Genomic DNA, 10,951 nt, shown 5'->3' with positions numbered 1-10,951 from the left:
TTAGCATGATGCAAATCCCTTCAGGATAAGCTTATTGTCACGGTCGGGCATGCTGAGCTCCTCCGGCTCGCTGAGCTGCTCCTGCTCGCTGAGCTGCTCCTGCTCGGGCATGCTGAGCTCCTCCGGCTCGCTGAGCTCCACAGCTGGCGACGCGGGCTCCTCCCGCTCGCTGAGCTCCTGCTCGGGCATGCTGAGCTCCTCCGGCTCGCTGAGCTCCACAGCTGGCGACGCGGGCTCCTCCCGCTCGCTGAGCCGCTCGCTGAGCCGCTCCTCCGGCTGCGACGCGGGTATAGATGGTCGTTGAAGATGGCGATGTGGAAGCTGCAGGTGGCGAAGATGACGGTCGAGCGGGTGATGTGGATGGTGAAGTCGAGAGTTCTGCGGTCGCTGCAGTCTGATGGGACGCTGGTGGAGAAGTAGCTGCAAAGGGCGGAGGTGATAATGGTGCGGCAGCTACTCGTGGTAGACTGGACAGCGATGTAGAAACAACAGGCGGGTGACATAATGGCAGGGTAGTTCCAGCAGGCATATCAGCCTCCAACTGAGGATGAAGACGAGAGGCTGACTGGACTGGCTGTGCTACGGCTACAGGCTGGGCAGCTGGCTGTGCTACGAGGTTAGCTTTCACACAGTCCCGTGAATAAACAGATGAGGTGAATGAAGATGAATTGTCCATATGACTCACCACAGCCGGCTGTTGGAAAGTTTTAGAGTCTGACTGCGGTGAGGCACGCCGGCGGCGCAAGCGTCGCTTCTTTAACGATGCCGGGGCCAGCGTATCAGGCTGAGGTTCCACCAGCCGGCCGGACAGGAGAGCAGCTGTGTGATTTTGAGCTGCCGGTCCTTGGTCTGCTGACTCAGCAGGTGCCGCAGAGGTGAGTGGAGATGTGGTGAGGTGCAGAGGGCATGTGAAACGTTTCCCCCGCAATGGAGGGTCCAACAAGCGAGCTGCAAGCGACGGCGGGGAGGCTATCAGCCTATGAAAAAAAGAAATAGGCAGCAAGGGCTCCCAGGGAGGTTGCCACATCCTCCTCGCCCGGACAGCCCAAACCAAACAGCTCAAAACAGGAACTTTCCCTCAGCGTGGTTATAATCGAAATTAGTCTCTTAATGTCCAAAAAGCTCACAGATGAGGTGATTGATGATAAGAAGGAATCAAAAAATACGACCTGTAAGTGTCTCTGATGTGGATCTGCCGCCTGGATAATGCTCCGACAGTATTTCCAGAGCTGGGCGAGCAATTCCTCCTGTGAGACGGTCCTTGAGTCCGCTGGGCCCATAATGGCTGGATCGTTCTGTCACGGTCTCGCTGGCAGACCGTGGGGATGTGGGGAAAGGAGGACCCAAAATGCAGGACTCTACAGTGCAACAGTGTTTATTTACAGTGGTGACAATCCGAACAACAATAAATCCCCCCGTGCGATCCCAACTCCCGTTCCGTGTCTTCTCCTTTATCCCGTGCTCCGTGCTCTGTCTCCGTTCCCTGTGTACTCTCCGTGTGCTGCCTCCTGGTCGCCACAATTCCTCCTGAGGAAACACGCATACCAAAGGCAGCCGTGAGTACAAAACCTAACAGTAGACTTGCACTAACCTTGCACAATACACTTAAGACTGACGGGAAGTCACTCAACGATCCAGCGTCGAGGAGCTCTCAGCCACACTGTTTTCAAGCTCCTCTGACGAGGCTTGATCGGCGCCAGGTGTGTGTGGATTCCTGGGTGGGACCGGTCAGCTGGCAGGGCCACACCCACCAGGCCTAAAAGTGCCTGCCACGACCGCACCCTCACATACACAAGCACACACCCCTAAACACCTGACAGTACACCAACACGGAAAAACAGGACAGCAGACACAACCATAATAACAACAACCACAATAATGATAATAATAATAATAATAATAATAATAACTACAATAGTAGTCCACACTGCTCACGGACCCCGAATCCCTGGAACTGGGTCCGTGACACTTATGTTTTGTAGATGGAGGTTTTTGATCAATATTTAAAGTTTTCAAAAGTGAAATGAAAATATGAATTTGCAAATTAACCTCCAGCTTTCAGATGTGGTGCAACAGGAAGTCTTTTGAAAAGCAACAACACTCATCCGCTGATCTGTGAAGCACATCAACTCCCACAGCTCATTTATTTATGCACAAAATTACAATATATAAAGAGACGGAGAGATGTTTCAAAGGAGAAGCCGATGCTGGACGGTACAGTGGAGGGTGCAGGACCTTAAACCAAGAGCGTGATGGTAAAGCTCATACCGTGCTTCTACATCACCCGACATGTGAGTCTGCGGCGGCGTCTGGCTGAACAGACTGTGGTGATGATGTCATCTCGAGCTGCTCCACGGACCATGAATAATGAACAACAGCTCTGAGATCAGCCGTGGAGATTTTTTTTTTTTACTCAGATGAGTCACTAAGCTGAAAGTCCTGAATTTAAATTAAGCTCATTAAGATGACAGACATCCAACGAGAATGACTCAGCCACTAATTAATTAATTAATTATTTATTGGAGATTACAAGAGTAAAACATCTGCTGACGCCTTTGTCAGTTCAGGTCCTGATGCTCATCTTGTTAACTGGGATTCAGACAACATGATGTTTTACTCCGAGTTTAATGGCCACCATTTACAATCAGTCTGAAAGACACTCGGTGTCCCGGCCAGGGCGCGTCTGTGTGTTTGTGTGCAGCAGGATCCCAGAAATATCTGCTGGAATATAAAAGACCTCCTTAAAAAGAATAAGAAAAAATGTGTTCACTGCAGTGAAGTTTTTTAAATGTAAAATGCAAAAAGATAATGATGCTGGGTACTGCATCAGATAACTCTTATCTGGCCTGCCACAAAAACCCCTCAACAAGCTTCAGTGTGTCCAGAACTCTGCTGCCCGTATTATTACTAGGACTCTACTCACCACATCACCCCTATCCTGAAGCACCTCCACTGGCTCCCAGTTCAACTCTGCATTCATTTTAAAATACTCCTCTACACATTTAAGGCTATTCATTCTCTCTCCCCACCATATCTCTCTGACTTGGTACAGATCTCCATCCCATCCCGGTGCCTCAGATTCTCCTCTTCTCTTCTTCTTTCTGTTCCTTCATTTCGTCTTATTACCATGGGGGCGGGGCTTTTAGTTTCTCTGCCCCTCGACCCCCTGACCTCAGAAACATCACTTCTTTCCCCCTTTTTAAGTCCACCCTCAAAACCCACCTGTTCAATATAGGCTACTCTGTATAACTGCTTCATGCTCTTAAACTTTGTTTTATCATTGTGTTCATTTCCTGTTTTTATGCTTCTCTTATTTGCTCTGTAAAGTGTCCTTGAGTGCTTTGAAAGGCGCTTCTAAATAAAATGTATTCTTATTATTATTATTATTACTGTGATAGCCGTGTTTGGACTTGGATAGAAAGAGGCTAGCAGGGAAAACGGTGAGCAATGAGTTCTCTGTGGGTTCACGTTTCAAGTTATTGTGATGTTTCACATTTTGCAGGACGTCAGGCATTCATCCAGCTCGTTACGTGCACCAATCAAGCCAACACGCAGGAACCACAGGCCGCATGTAAACCGTAATTCCACCCATTTCATGGACTTCACGCTGTCGATCCTCAGTATTAGCATTTTGGTGTATCCATGTATCCATCTGAGGTTATACTTGATGCTGCTTCAATAGCACGACTGAGATGATTTCCAAACTCAGACATTAGTAGAATATATTCAAATCCAGGTGTTTGTAAATGAAGCAAAAATGATGAATCAAGACACAAATACTCACATTTAAAGAAAAAAAACAATGCAAGAAAGGACAGATGGTGTGTGTGTGTGTGTGTGTGTGTGTGTGTGTGTGTGTGTTGACTCAGCAGGGACAATATTAAGAAACTTTAATGTGCAGGACACTAAATATTTGATGTTTGGCACGGAGGTTTTCTTTGCTCTGTAGCCTGGATCCTCGCCTTGAGGAAAGTTTGAGTCCGCGCATGAATCATACATAAAAAATGAGCTTTTATTATAAGACATCAGAAGAAGCCGGGATTTCAGAGTTCTGGCTGATCGCACGCGTTTATCTCCACCTCATCCTCATTAAAAAAATGATTTGTGCTGAATATTTAACTGCCATTCGTCACAGGCCTTTTCTCTACATAGTACAAAGTTTTATAAGTCATCTGTATGACGGTCAGAGGGATTTGAACCTCTAACCCTGCTGCTGTAATGCCTCTCCCACCTCTATGGGCCTGAACATTTTCCCTTTACCTGCAGAAACATTTCCTCTTTTCTCTTTTCAGACTCCAGCCGCCCGCTGTGAAGGTCATTTACCACCTCATTTGTCAAACCACTGCAGTAACCGCACGCCAGCGTGTACAATTTCCTTCCCGCATTATGATTTATTCCACATTATTTATTTGTGTTTGGTCAAACTGTGTTGCTGTTTGAGTAGCATGACTAATAACCTTATTAATTCCTCTGGCAGGCTGATTTCTGGTCCATTTCACCCACAGAGGACAAGGTCTCAGAGGACCTCTCCACCACAAGTTCTGAACCTGTTTTAACAAGTTTCAGGGTAGAAAAATAAGAGTTACTTACCGACGAGGGGCAGAACATAAAGACGTGTTTCGGTTTTCCCTCTGTCAGTCTGTCGACACCGCTGACGAACGAATCCTTCACCGGGAACATTTTTAAAGTGTCCAGGTGGTGAGTCCTGGTGCCACTTGAATATAAATGAAGGACATAAGCAGACTGCTACATAAAAAACTACTTTTCTACTCTCAGCACTCACAGTGCTTTCCTACTACAAGCCTCATTAACCCTTTAAAGACAAGTGAGATTTTGCGACTTCTTTGTCATCAGTGTGATTTCTTTTCTCCCCAAAAAGAAAAACAAAATTGCAAAAAATGCCTGATGTAACAATGTGATACAAATTTAAGCATCCAGGAATCGAACCACTGAACCTTCGATTCACAGATGACCTGTTCTACCTCACGTTGGTCTCTGTAGCTATTTTAAGTGTTCATAAAAACTGTATATAGAGAAAATTCTAGCATTACTTGTATGTTACTTGGTGTTATTAATAAACAGGCTGTAGGTGATTTGCAGGAATACGCTGAATAGACAGAGGTTATAATATGTCATCTCATTGTTTTGTGTCCTGTTTATTGCTGGGACCGAAGACAGACGCGCCTTCTGGCCTTAACAACTTCAGACCAGTTGGCTTAACCTTGCATATCATGAAGGGACTGGAGAGACTGGTCTCACCAGGCTTAGCTGAGATGCTCTTGCCCCTCTTCAGTTTGTTTAACAGGTTCATGTAGAGGTTGGTGATGTCACTATTTACCTGCTGCAGCGTGCTGGCTCTCACTTCGATCATATCGGTGGCTTTGTCACGCTCAGGATTTAATTTTTCCAGTACCTGTCTTATCATCCAACCATTGCTGCAGAGACAGAAGCTGTTCAGGGTGAGTGTCACCACCTAAAGCCCCAAAAATGCCTTCAAAAGTAATACCACTAATAGTATTTATGTACTTGTGCACAGTTTTCAACATTGCTGGCAGGAAGGATTTTCACCTTGACTCAGTTTCTCTCACTCCTTCATGATGGTGACTACATGATACTATCATTTGCTAAATTCCTGGTTCTTGTAGGTAAAGACCAATCATCCTCCTCCTCTCTGACAGTGCTGTATAATTATAACCCCGGAGACTGAACACGAGTGCAAATATTTACATTTTGATAGGAAAAGTCCAAAGATTAAAAACTTAAAGACGTTGGAAGACGTGCATGTCTTTAATTTATTTCCAGAGTCCCCTCCATCCCTCCAATGACTGTCAGTCAGAGTTGGGTTACTAATCAGGTAGTTTGTGTCGTCTAAAACGACCGACACCTCAAAGAAGGTGGTTTACAGTATTTTCACTGCACTGGCTTTGGAAGGACTGGTGTGCAGCGCTACAGTTCTGTTTGCAGTGTGCGTCAGACTAGAAAATGTGTAGCTTTTGCCTCGTGTCAAGCTGGCACTCTGCCTGCACAGCACAAAATGAAGAACATCAGCACAAGGCTCTGTAGCAGTTTTAATTGTTTACCATCTCTGTGGTAAACAATTCGAAACTTTAGGTGAAATTCATGGCACTGCTTATGGTCTAAAATTTAAGTATATGGGTCCTAAGTGCTGTAGTCGGTATAAGTTGCACAAAAGATCCTAATAATTCACATCCAGACACATTGTTGCTTTATGATTCATTATTAAGACTTATTTTCCTGTCAGTAAATGTCACTTCTTGCTTTTCCAAACCTCTTCAGCTCAATCGCTCTAATTCATGTCTGATTGTGATGGCCATCTGCCAACAGTTAATGCAGCGCTGAAGAAGGGAGCAGGTGGAAACAGAGTGCTAAAGCTCGGTCGCCCTTCTAGTTAAACAAAGGTTAATAATTAGACAGAAATGCTCTTCTCTGCACTCTCCATCACTGCTGTGGACTCAACAGGGTTCAAAACTGGAGCTCTGCAAAAGATAAAAACTGTCCAAAAAACAGACTTTTATTAAGCCAAATAATAATAAGACGGCTGGACACTCAGTCTGGCAGAGACTCCTCATTCCCCACTGGATTACCGCTCATCAGTGGATGGAACTAAAGGAAGCAGAAAAAGAATAGAGGTCTTGTTTTTCGTCTCTGTGCAGCACTGATGGAGTTTGAATCTGGGCCAAACATGATCCAGGGATAAGACTCCTTGTTATCCTCACAGGGAAACTTGGGTTTGTAGGAAAAGTTGAAAGTAGTAAGCAGCTGCGGATGTCACATCCAGGCAGACTTCAGCTGATTGGATCAGACAGACAATCAGCAGAAATGATGCAGTGCAAGGAACCTGAATTTAATTCATCTTTGTAATGATGTTAGCTCTTTCCAGAGCTCTGAAACAAGCATGCTAATCATAGAGTCGGTGGGTTGGACTACAAGCTGCTGACGTTACGGAGCGCTGTCACAGTCACACATGTGGACAGTTTAGATAGTCAGCTGTTTAGCCAGTGCAAAAATGAGGTTTCAGAACTACTAGATATGAGATATTACAAACCTGTGTCCAAAAAGATTGTGTAAAATGCCCAAATAAAGTTATTTGTCATCTGTATGTTTATATCATCACAGACAGGATGAAAGGTGGAGTAGTTTCCATGATATCATCCACTGGTTTCTGAAGTCTCGCTCTGAAGCCTCAAGATTTACACCATTGGTGTGTCGGGGATTTGAAAGTGGGGCAGATCTGACAGTGAAACGGCACACGCAGTGAGCATGTCCTGGATAATTCTGCTGCCTTTCACATAGAATAAGTAAACTGTATGGACTTAATGCTTATTCAGTATGACCTGAAATGAGTGCCCGAGTCCATAAAGTCAACAAGGAACTACTTAAAGAGGTCAGAGCAAAGGGTTGTTTTCCCATAGACTTCAGTAAAACTGAAACTCTTTCTGTGACCACATGTATCGCCCCCCCGGTGGCCTTTAAAAAGAAGCCACTTGAGGTTGGCTTCACTTTTCTGACCTGGAAGCTCTGCTCAGTTTCGATGCTGTGTTGTTTCAATGTTTCCAACTCTTTGAAGTTGGATTTTAGCTGCTTGGCTGCCCCTTTTTGAACTTTTTAAAAGTTTTGTACCAGAAAGTTGGGATGTGAGTGATTAACTGTAGATTCGGTTTAGTCAGTGGGATGAGCAATGCTCTCAGAGCCAGAGAGAGAGAGTTCGACATGCCTCTGTGATATATGGCTGTTTTAAAAAAAATCTTTTTAGACATTTTTACTTTTTTCCTTGATAAATAATATTTTGTTTATTTCATTTTGTTCTGATTAAGTTTAAATTTGGACTGCGCCTGCAAAGCCTCCAAGCAATCCATCACAATTCGGACTGGACAAGTGGTTAAGAGGATGGATGGATGGATGGATGGATGGATGAACGGACAGACGGACGGATGGATGATGGATGGATGGATAGACGGATGATGGATGAATGGATGGATGGATGGATGGATGGACGAACAGATGGACGGACAGACGGACGGATGATGAATGGATGGACAGACGGGCGGATGATGGATGAATGGATGGATGGATGGATGGACGGACGGACGGATGATGGATGGATGGATGGATGATGGATGGATGGATGGACGAACAGATGGATGGACAGACGGGCGGATGATGGATGGATGGATGGATGGACAGACGGATGAACTGCCAGGCATGTATTTGAGTACCAGTAAAAGACTATTTTTGCAGTTATTTGAATGATGTATATGTAAAATCCTGAACTGAACCAAATATATAATGAATGGGCCCTTACTGTCAAAAATTTTGTTCATGTCAATTTAAATTTTATTTATATAGTGATAATCACAACAGCAGTTGCTTCAAGGCTCTTTGTATTATTGTATTGTCTTGACTTCATAATATAAAGAAAGTAGAGAATAATAATAATGGATAGGATTTATATAGTGCTTTTCAAGGCAACCAAAGCGCTTTACAATGCCACTAAACCAGACACTAAACCAAGGCACAATGTACATTTCAATTCCTTTAATTTTAAATATGTTTATATTGTCTATCCTGTAAAATAGTCAGATATCTATTCATATTAATGTACAGAATTCACCTGCTTGCTGCTACTAATGCACATTCACCCAGTGTATATACTATATGTGTATATATATATATATATATATAATGTTCTTCCTCTACACCCCCCCCCCCAATTTTTGCACATGTCGAGGAGCGTGTCAGGCTACATTTCACTGTGTGTTATACTTGTATAACTATGCATGTGACAAATAATAAAGAACCTATTCATTCACTCACTGGTGGAGGCAAGCTACAGTTGTAGCCACAGCTGCCCTGGGGCAGACTGACAGAAGCGAGGCTGCCATATCGCACCATCGGCCCCTTTGGCCAACACCAGTAGGGTAAGGTGTCTTGCCCAAGGACACAACGACCAGGACAGAAAGCCCAGGGATCGAACCGGCGACCTTCCGGTTACAGATGCGCTTCCCAACCCCCTGAGCCACGGTCGCCCCAGAAAGCCTCAAGAATCAAATTGCCCTACTGAGCAAGTGCTTTGTCAACTGTGGGAAAGAAAAACTCTCTTTTAAAAGAAAGAAACCTCCAGCATAATCATGTGAAGACATCTGCTACAACCGATTGGGGTGATGGGAGGAAAACAGGACGGAGACATGCTGTGGAAAGCCTTTAAATCAATACCACTGGAAAAAGTGTTTTCTTAGGTAGGTGCATAATATATTTGAGTATAAAGAAAATTTTCTAACACAAGGCTTAAAATGTGTGGATTCCTGGGCATCGCCCTGATCCCAGCTCTGGACTGTTTTCTTGCGTGCGGGATGCAGAATCCTTGAATGTGGAGCAGATATTCACACAGCTCCAGCTTATCTGACAGATCAGAGGGAGGCTGGGGACTGAGAGAGACTGCAGAAGTGTTGTCATCTCACGTACATACTCACTCCATGCCTCCTCCTCCTCCTGCAACACTTACCTGCACTTCATATACCACCACCAATGTGCTGCACCGCCATCAGCATGCCGGCGGTGTTGTACAAGAGCTACAGTGCGTGCTTGAGTGTGTGCACGTGCTCACGGGCATGCATACATGCCAGTGGCTGCATATGTATATGACTTCATTGGACGTGTGCTCACAGATATCTGAGGATTTAAACTAGAGATGGACCGATCCGATATTACGTATCGGTATCGGTCCGATACTGACCTAAATTACTGGATCGGATATCGGAGAAATATAAAAAATGTAATCCGATCCATTAAATATCACGAAAGCACCTCACAAAACTTGCAACACGCCGTAACTCACCTCAGAAAGTTAGCACGTCAGAGCAGTATGCATCACGTGATAGAGCGGCTGTGGCATGCGGGACCTGTGGGTGGTCTGGATAGCATTTGGAGCTTCGCTAGCAACCCGGCATTTCATCTCCGACAAAGTTATCCCCGAGAGAAGTAAAGCAAGTGTGTAAGTCCATCTCTGAATGTAAAGCATTCCTGCGTTAAGCTTAACAAGCGATATATGGAGCGACTGCCTCTTCTTGCTGCTACTTCAATCATGAAACTGCTTAACGATCAGCTGATCGGCTTTTCTGTCGCGAGTCCGTCTCTCTGGTTTGTTTTTGGCCCACTTTGCAGCAGAAAGAGGAAACCAGCGGCTGAACAACAGCAGCACGTTTAAGCTTGATAAGCTGTTGTTAGAATTTATTTAATATTACTTTCTACTCGAGGATCTTTTTCTACGTAGCTGACGCTGGTAACTGTGCAGGGGCGGATCTAGCAAAGTTTAGCCAGGGGGGCCGATAGGGCATTAACAGGGAAAAGGGGGCACAAAGACATACTTTTCTTTCTTATTCTCATTTAAAATGTCTAGCTTTTAATAAATAATTATCTGACACCCAAAGTTTTAATTTGATGTAAAATGAATAGAAGTCAATTACTGTATATAGTGACTATTAAGTCTAATATATATACCCTAGTAAGCTATAGTACTTTTTCCCTTTGGGAAGGTACCATCTGTGCAGTCTGCAATTTTGTTGAAGAAAGATGTTGAATCTATTTAATATTTCTTGAAAAATAATTGATTTCTGTGCATTTTTTTTCACACTGCATCAAATTAAGGTTGATTACGTCGATTAAGCATCATGAGGTGGAGCGTGAGGGGTGGTTCCCTATTTTTTATTTTTTTATTTTTGTTGTTGCTGGGAGTTGGAACCCTATTAGTTAGGTTGCTTAATATTTACGCTAAGTACTCTTTAAAATACCAGAATAGGGAGGATGGTGTAGGCTTAAGTTTATTAGATTGATCAGTATTGCTGAACTATGAAATATTTTTTTTGCATACAGGTATAACAGAATAGCTTTAGTGTAGTTGTTGTTTTAAACTTGAGTATGAACTTATACAAAA

At 44.2% G+C, this 10,951-nt stretch overlaps 1 pseudogene; it reads right to left on the bottom strand.

The window, feature by feature from the left end:
• Positions 1 to 1,280, bottom strand: LOC146612817 (uncharacterized; annotated as a pseudogene).
• Positions 1,281 to 10,951: the final 9,671 nt, after the last annotated feature.

This window comes from Diplotaxodon limnothrissa, linkage group LG18 (assembly GCF_057381915.1).
Source record: "Diplotaxodon limnothrissa isolate DT_005_m linkage group LG18, D_limnothrissa_male_GT1.1, whole genome shotgun sequence".
NCBI classification, from domain to species: domain Eukaryota; kingdom Metazoa; phylum Chordata; class Actinopteri; order Cichliformes; family Cichlidae; genus Diplotaxodon; species Diplotaxodon limnothrissa.
The sequence above is the reverse complement of the archived record's forward strand: the minus strand, read 5'-3'. Positions and strand labels throughout refer to the sequence as shown.